Below are 10,000 nucleotides of genomic sequence, written 5' to 3'. Positions count from 1 at the left end.
TACAATGAGTATTACTTTTTAGGATTATAACAACGATTTTAATCAATTCTATGACATGTGGCAACAGCGCTTTTTCCCCGCTATGTTGCCATGCCGAGGGGACACAGGTGAGACAGGTTGGATGGGGTATAGATAATCGTTGTTACAATCCTAAAAAAAAAATGTATACTTATTGTACTACACAACTTCCTTTACTGAATACAGAATATAAAAAATCAAATAGCAGATCGATAGGAAATAAGAGAAAGTGAGGTTTGTACTAAGGTTGATTTGGTGGAATGGCTAGTAGTAAATCACGACACCGAAACGGACACGTTGAAACGCACAACGTTTTCCATTCCATTCGGTGATTTAAGCCAATCGTGCGATAAAACATGGTGAAGATGTATTTGGCAGATCTAAAAGAATGACTATTTCATTATAGTTTGTACGTTTCTCCCTCTTTGACATGAATATACTCGTAACTTATGACAATAATGGTAAAGAAATTAATAAATGACTTGGATGCTACATATATACGCATACATGTACGTATATAATGAGCATATAATATCAAATCTATAAATATGGAGATAAAATTATATTTATATACATATCTACATATATATATATACATATATATATACTTATATATATATATATATATTGTGTATATTACATATATATAGTGTATATTATATATAAACATACATATATATATATATACATACATGTATATATATACATATATATATATGTATATATATATACATATATATATATATATATATATTCTATTGTAATCCTTAAAGATGTGAAAATATCACGAAAGCGCTCGGATTCCAAGAATTTTTCTTTTCCCTGTGGTATTCCGCATATATATATATATATATATATATATATATATATATATATATATATATATATATATATATATATATATATATATATGTATATGTATGTACATATATTATTTTCGGGTAGGGATGCAGTGTAGAGAAACTTTTCTTCTGTAACAAAGAGACGGCTGATCCTGAAATAAGACGTAAAAGAGACAACGTGCCAAAAAAATTGTATTTCGTCCCCAGTAACCTGCGATTCTATCCTTGGGAGAACAATATGGCGCCGAAGAATTAGGCAGTTTGCCCACCGACGCAACCAGTTGCGTGAAACCAGGTGCTTGCGACGCCGAAACCAGTTGTATTGCCACTATCCTTGAAGACAATATCGCACCGAATGTGACATTAAGAAGACCCATATACTAGAAAGTAAAAGTAAAATCATTGTGATAATAATAGTAATAATAATAATAATAATAATAATAATAATAATAATAATAATAATAATAATAATAATAATAATAATAATGATGATAATGATAATAATGGTAATAATAATAATGATGATGATGATGATGAAAATAATAATGATAATAATAATAATAGAAAAATTAAAATGCATGCGATCGGTTTCATGCAACTGGTTGCGTGAGTTGCCTTAGTTGTAGAGGAGGCAAAGGAGAGTTTTAATAAAGGCAGTAGAAAGCTGGGATATTAGAATTCAAAAGGGATTATTAGTCTTTTCCGAGTGGAAATTAATCTCCAATCATAAAACAATAATGCGTGCATTCGATCCGTAGAGGCGTAATTAAATTTTCTGATATACTGGTTGTATAAAACACATGTAGTCAGTACCCCATACAAAGGTAGGCTAAGAAAAAATGAGAGAGACGTAAGAGGAGATAAAATAAGAGAGAGAGAGAGAGAGAGAGTCATAGTGAGAATGAAAAGGAGAGAGAGAGAGAGAGAATGAGTCATAGTGAGAATGAAAAGAGAGAGACAGAGAGAGAGAGAGAATGAGAGTGAGAGCAAGAGTGAGAGTGAGAATCACACAACCGGAGGATACCAACGCGCTGTGAAATTGGCGAGGGTCCCCAAAAGAAGGGGAAGGGATAAGAGTGGGGAGTGGGTGTTGAGAGGAGGAAGTGGGGAGAGAGGAAGGGGGTGGTGGGGTGGATGGAGAGGCACATTACTGTAAATTAGAAATTGTGGCGAGAAATGAGTCCTGTGAACCCAAAGGCATCAGCCAAACAGAACTTAATCTCATACCGAGGTTCTAAATATCAGAGCTGGGCACGTTCCTAGGTGCGTCCCTAGGTGCGTCCCTCGGTGTCCTGAGCAAAGTCATCCCATTCAGGGCACCGAGGAACGCAACTACGAACGCACCGATGAACGCGCCCAACTTTGCTAAATATAGTAAATGAAATATAACAAAGTACAGTTGTAATTTTATGTGCATATTACAAAGGATTACAAAGGCGGAGCATACCGACAGGAGACCTTTTGATCCATATCTAGGTCGGATGCGAAAAAAAAATAATAATAAAATAATAAATAAAAACTATAATAATGTAAATAACAAATAAAATACATAAATAAATGCATAGGTATAGTTAAATAATAAACAAACAGGTAAATAGTAAATAATAATAAATTGATATATAACTAATAATAAATTAAAATCACACAGACAAATGATAACAAAACAAAAACAAATAATATAAGATAAATTATAATGATCACAGCATCTTAGGTATTTATCTAAATGATTCTTAAAGCTTCGAATTGAACTACATTGCACTACCTGTGCAGGAAGTTTACTCCATTCATTAACTACACGGTTGGCAAAGTTGTTTCTACCTACTTCCAAATTGAATCTATTTCCGGACAGTTTGAGACCATTGTTTCTTGTCTGATTCTCATTCAATGTGAAAATTTGGTCACTTTTGATGTTGTCAATTCCCTTTAAAATCTTAAAGACCTGTATCAAGTCACCTCTGAGTCTACGCTTTTTTAGGGAAAACAGATTCATGTGTTTTAGTCGATTTTCGTATGATTTATTTTTGATATTTGGAATCAGTTTTGTGGCTCGCCGTTGTACTTTTTCCAGTCTGTCAATGTCTTTAATGAAATTCGCTGACCATACGGAAACAGCATATTCCAAATGTGGACGAACTAACGATTTATATAGCTTGTTAATGAGTGATGGACTTTTGAAATCAAAAGATCGCGCAATCAGTCCCAGAATCTTATTTGCTTTCTCAGAGGCTGAAATACACTGCTTGGATGATTTGAGGTCGTTACTGATAATTACGCCGAGATCTTTTTCACTATCCACTTTTGTTAACGAATTTCCAAATAACTTGTAATCGTACTTACTGTTATTTTTACCTATGTGCATTACCTTGCATTTACTTGTGTTAAATTTCATTAGCCACTTTTCAGACCATTGCTGTAATTTATCTAAATCTTCTTGAATATCTAATTGGTTTGAGTGATCATTTGCCACTCCGCACAGTTTTGTATCATCAGCAAATTTGGAAACAGTAGATTTTAGTCCATGGTCTATATCATTTATATATACTATGAATAGAAGTGGCCCAAGAACGGAACCCTGAGGAACTCCACTTGTAACATTTTTCCATCTAGAAGTTTTTCCATTTAAAGCAACTCTCTGTTTTCGACCATTCAACCAATTACTAGTCCAACTTAATAGGCTACCACTTATTCCATGTAAAGCTAATTTAGTAATTAGTCCTTCGTGTGGGACGGTATCAAAAGCTTTTGCAAAGTCTAGATATATTAAATCTATATTGTTTCTTTTGTCATAATTCGAGATAACTGTGTTGTAGAATCGAGTAAGTTAGTCACGCAAGAACGTTTCCGTCTGAAACCATGCTGGCTATCATTTATCAAACGGTTACTTTCTAAATGATGTTCGATAGCATCTCTGATGATAGTTTCTATTATTTTTCCTACGATTGAAGTCAAATTTATAGGCCTATAGTTTTTTCACCTTTTTTGAATATGGGAGTAACGTTAGCTAGCTTCCATTCTCTTGGGACATCTCCGGATATGATGGATTTCTTGAAAATAATTTCTAATGGAACAACAATCTCATTTTTCATTTCCTTTAAAATTCTTGGATGCCATCCGTCAGGCCCTGGTGTTTTATTAACTTTGAGTTTGTCAAAACACCTTTTAATTTTTTCTTTTGTTATATTTACCGTAGTGAGTAAGTTTACCCTAGACTTTTCACAGGTTTCAGTTTGGAATTCACTTGAGGTGTTTCGTTTACGAATACCGAGCTAAAATAATTGTTTAAGATATTACACATTCCTTCATTTGAATATTCAAGTTGACCGTCAGCAGATAATAGTGGACCAATGTGATTCCTAACAACCTTTTTATCTCTAATGTAACTATAGAATTCTTTGGGATTCTCTTTGGATTTATCAGCGATGTTCATTTCGTATTGTCGTTTTCTTTTTCTTATTGTCTTTTTTAAATCTCTCTGTATTGATACATAACTTTCATAGTCATTAGATACACCCGAGCACTTATATTTCTTATAAGCCTGTCTCTTTTTAGCAATACTTTTTCAGTTTCTTTGTCGAGCCACTTATATGTATATGTGTGTCTATATGTATATGTGTGTGTATATGTATATAGCATAATCACCTAGGGAGGATTTTTTCTGTTAGATAAAATCACCAAACGGCACCGGCTTGACTCGGAGTTTTCTTAAAGACTCTACAATCGTCCCGGAGATCAAGCAACGGCTCACCGGGGTCCACCCTTCGTGGAGATCAAGAAATATAGGAGGACGCCTCCGCCTTCCAGAGAGCAGCGACGGGCGTCCTGGTGTAGGAAAACAGATGGACCGTTTGCTGAAGCGAAATACGATGTTCGAAGGAGAAGAAAGTAAAGTTTATAATGTCGCAGGGTCTGGATGCGTTTGGATGACGGATGACCCTGTTTACCAGCTGCTGAGGATGGCAGTGGATGTGAGGGGATAGGGGAGAGTGGGGGAGAGTGGGAGGGGAAGGTGGAAAGGCGGGGGAGGGAGAGTAAAGAGGGGAGGGGGAAGCTGAGGTTATGGGCATTATCTTGGGACACTTTGTCAGCATCCAAAATTAATGGCTCTATGGAAGGGGTCACAGGGTCCTCCGTGGAGGGAGGGAGAGTGGGAGGAGGGGACGGGATGGGGAGGGAGGGAAGGAGGAGGGAGGGAGGGAGAGATGGAGGGAGGAAAAGCGGGAGGGAGGAGTTAGAGAGTAAGGGAAGGATATGGGAGGGAGGGATGAAGAAGGAGGGAGGGAGGGAGGTAGTGAGGGATGGAGAAGAAAGGAGGTAGGGAGGGGGAGGGAGGGATGAAGAAGGAGGGAGGGAGGAAGGGAGGAAGACGAAGGGAGGGAAGAAGGGAGAGAAAGGAGGAGAAGAGGGGAGAAGTACAAGGGAGAAAGGGAGAGAGGGGAGAAGTAGAGGAGAGAGAGGCAGGGGAGAACTAGAGAAAGATAGAGGGGGGAGAAGCTAAGGGGGGAAGAGAAGGTGGAGAGAAGTAGAGGGGAAAAAGAGAGGGAGGGGAGAAAGAGAGGAAGGGGAGAAAGAGAGGGAGGGGAGAAAGAGAGGAGAGAGAGGGAGGGGATAACTAGAGAAAGAGAGAGGGAGGAGAAGTAGAGGGGGAAGAGAAGGAGGGGAGAAGTAGATGGGAAAAAGAGAGGGAGGGGAGAAAGAGAGGGAGAAGAGAAAGAGAGGTAGGGGAGAAATAAGGAAAGAAGGGAAGAAACGTGAGAATGGCGAGAAATTAAGGGAAGGGAGAAAGATTACTAGAAAGCAGGAGGGGAATGAAGAGGGGGAGTAGTGAGGAAGGGGAGAAGATGGAGATGGGAAGGAGTGATAGGGAGGTTAGCACGGAAAGGGGAGAGGAAAGGATGGAGAAAGAGGGAGAGAATGAGGAGGAAAGGTAGGGGAGGGAGGAGGAAGAGGGGGCGTCAGAAAGTGAGGGAATAGAAGGAGGGAGGGAAGGAGGGAGGTAAGAAGGAATAGAGATAAAAGGGAGAGGGGGCAATGAAAAAGAGGGAGAGGATTAGGGAGGGGGAGGAGAAGAAGTGGAAGAGGAGATAGGAAAGGAGGAAGGGAGAGGAAATGGGATGGATGACGTATGGAAGGGAGGTATAAAAAGTGGAGGGAATGGGATAGGATTTGGGAAGATGATCTCTTGGAATGTAAAGAATGGGAGATGGGCTCAAAGACTATTCTCTTGACAGAAAGAAAAAGATAATAAAAGAAAATATAGGATAAAGAAGGTTCTTTTTCTTCAAAATTCATTTCTGCAAAAGCCATTTCATTATTCATCTTCTTACCTCACATCGCGATGTGTGGCATTAGCGTGACGTGGTCGGCCGCGTGATGTGATGGACTTAGTGTGATGTGACGTTAGACAGAAGCTTTCTATCATCATGTGACGATGAAGAGAAGAAGCGTTATGACGTCATCTCGTCGGAAAACTGTGACGACGAATCATAATCGTCGAGGAACAATAGTACTATGACGTAATGTCGTTGGAAAACGGTGCCGATATGTCGCAGTATCATACAGGTACGATAACTGCACTACCTATGTAAGATAAATAACTTACTATTTGGAGAATAGAACAAATAAATAAAACGAAACTGGGTGGAACGATACAGAGGCGATGATAAAGATGATTGCGTAATTAAGAAATAAACAAGGGAAGAGGCAAAAGTATAATCACTATCTGATAACGAGGATCGAAAATATAATTGGTTGGAAATTGCAGTCAGCGTATGCAGTGGAGGAAATGATAATGGCTCAGCGATTCATTAATCTTTTTTGGATTTCGTAACATTTGGATTGCTGCAGGGCGTGTGTGGATTGTGCACATAACGAGTTAGAATTTATTTTTTCATAAACACAAAAGGATTTTCGTACCAATAATTTAATCTTCTATTCGTTTACTATTAATGTTATTTTTCATGGCCATTATCTGTCTGGTAGGTTATAGATTGTCTTTCATAGGACAAACCAAATGGATGATATTCAAAATCTAGAGGTAAAGAGGGAGAACGGACATTACAGTAAGAATAGAATGCAAATTTTTATGAAAGAACGTTTAAGTATTTTCTGTAATTCTCGTATCTAGCTTGTAAAAAGGGAAGGTATTTTTTTCTTATTTCCTTCATTATTTTTCACATATATTTTTCTTTATTTATTAATCCATAATGTTAAATACCTCCATCTCATCTCAAACCATCTAAGTTGAGCATCGTTCCCTTGCTGACTTCTGTCCACCAAGACATGGTTTATGAGTGATCGTGTACAGGACATCTCACTCCAGAAGGTAAGTTGACCATTACATTATGCATAACAGTACAAGATTTTGAGTGCCAAATAAAGTCAATATGTATATGCACACACATACACACACACACACACACACACACACACACACACACACACACACACACACACACACACACACACACACACAATATATACTCGTATGTATATATATATATATATATGTATATATATATATATATATATACATATATATATATATATATATATATGTGTGTGTGTGTGTGTGTGTGTGTGTGTGTGTGTGTGTGTGTGTGTGTGTTTGTATGTATATATATACATATATGTATATGTATATATACTGCATATGTATATGTATGCGTATATATATGTGTATATGTATATATATATATATATATATATATGTATATACATATATATATGTATATATATATATATATATATACACATATATATATATATTATAATATATATGTGTGTGTGTGTATATGTATATGTACATGTACATGTATATGTATGTATGTTGTTACTTAAAGCAAATCTACAAGGAAAGAGATGGGAAGATATCGGTGCATAAATTTAGTTTATCAAATGCACAAAAAATATAATTAATTGTTTTGTTGTATACTTAATATTTCTCTGTAGAGAAAAGTAATTAGAGACAAAAGTAGACAATTTTAGGGATGGATGTTATCATAAGAACATAAAAACAAAGAAGACTGCAAGAGGCCATAAGGCCTACAACAGCCAGTTCCATGTTCATTACCACCCATCATCTCCATAAAGTTTCTAACCTTCTCTTAAGACAACTAATAGTTTCAGCGTCCACTACATGGTTTCTAAGTTTATTCCATTCGTTAACTACACTATTGGTAAACCAGTTCTTGCCTATTTCCTTCTTAAATCTAGATTTGTCCGATCTGAATCCATTACTGTGAGCCGCAACGATGAGACTCGTTGTACTAATAGAATAAACAATGGGAAATAAGTTTCTAATAGTGGATATACTGTGTCAAACTCATGAGCAGGTCGTGAGTTTGATTCCCGTGTCCCGCTGTGTACTGTGTCGCGTTAGTTCTCGACACCCCAGGCCAGGTGAGGAGCGACCCATACATAGTCAATAAATAAATAAATGAATAAATAAATAGATAAATAAATAAATAAATAAATAAAACGGCTTACCGCAACTGACAGGTGCATACCCTACCACGGGTTTCTCATCATTTCCCAACTTCTTTGGGATAGGATGGTGAAAATATAATGTATTTTCCTGAAGCCGATTCCTAATATCATAATACTCTAACGCTTATTGTAAAACATCGTCACCTTTTTAAAAACATAGTAATGTTGTTATTGGCTGGCAGTTACCAGTTGGCATAACAAATCAAAGAAGAACTAATTCTTCCATTTAACTTATTTCCTGTTTGTTTATTACAGGGTAATGAAAAAAATTAATTCCAATTAAACTTGCATTGTACAACCTTTTCTACATATTTAACATCAAATTTAGTGGGCTCTTTAAGATTTAATCGTCTAACCTGTGGATTTAGAGTCCTATGATTTACGTAATTATTTCTTTCATTGATTGATGGAGATAACTTTCTTATCTATTTTCTATTTTCGCTTCAGTTTGATTGAAAGGGGCCGAGCGGTGGTCCAGTGTCGAACACATGGCCAGGTGGTCGTTAATCCGAATCCAGGGACTATCTTGTATTAGATCTCGACAGCCTTTGCCAGGCGGCAAGGCGATCCAAACATCAGCCTTAAAAAAAAAAAAAAAAAAAAAAAAAAAAAAAAAAAAAAAAAAAAAAAAAAAAAAAAAAAAAAAAAAAAAAAAAAAAAAAAAAAAAAAAAAAACGGGGCCGGCTTACTGCAATTGACGGGGGTTGTCCTACCAGAGGTTTCTCACTTCCCACTGCGTAGGGGTGGGAGGATTTTTTTTTTAAGTTTGAAGGTAAAGTTCCATTTGGACTTCTTTAAGACTATAAAAACTGTCAACTTGATTCGACTTACCTAGCTGTCAAATGATTAAGTCTTAGGTTTGTATGTCTTCGGCTACTGTTTGATTAGTAACGCAGAAAACTATTTAGGAGAAGCCCTTTTGAAACGAGGTGTGAACTTAAGGATTCTAGCTCAGGCGTTGACAATAGTTTGGGCGCTCCCATATGTAAATATATACATATATATATATATGCTGGGACATTGTGACTAGTTGATGAAGGTGGAAAAAGAAGTCGCGGCTCTAGTTCTAAGTTTTTTAGTTTATTCCTGACCAGTTTCGCTCTATGATCCTTCAGAGGAAGAAGCATAGAGCGAAACCGGTCATGATTAAACTAAAAAACTCGGTACTAGACCCGTGACCTCTTTTTCCACACACACTCACACACACACACTGCACGAGTCCACACGTACAAAGACCAAGTGAATACACACACACACACACACACACACACACACACACACACACACACACACACACACACACACACACATATATATATATATATATATATATATATATATATATATATATATGTATATATATATATATATAATGTATATGTGTATATATATAAATATATATATATATATATATATATGTATATATATATACAAATTTATCTTTTCTATGTTTCGAAGACTGCCCCTCCTACCCACCCCCAAAAAAAAGATCACTAAAGGGCCTTCCAGAAAGAAAATCTCGAAGAGCACATTAATTCCAAGTCAAGGACTTAAGGTTTTTAGCTTTGTGCACTGGAATGGGGTTTGAGGATCTGTTTCGTTTGTGGCGTACCCACTTCCAATGCCTCCTGGACAGTCATGGTCTCTCGGGAATC

This window comes from Oratosquilla oratoria, chromosome 30 (genome assembly GCF_046742065.1).
Source record: "Oratosquilla oratoria isolate Oo_2021 chromosome 30, ASM4674206v1, whole genome shotgun sequence".
Taxonomy (NCBI): domain Eukaryota; kingdom Metazoa; phylum Arthropoda; class Malacostraca; order Stomatopoda; family Squillidae; genus Oratosquilla; species Oratosquilla oratoria.
This window is presented reverse-complemented; position numbering follows the sequence as displayed.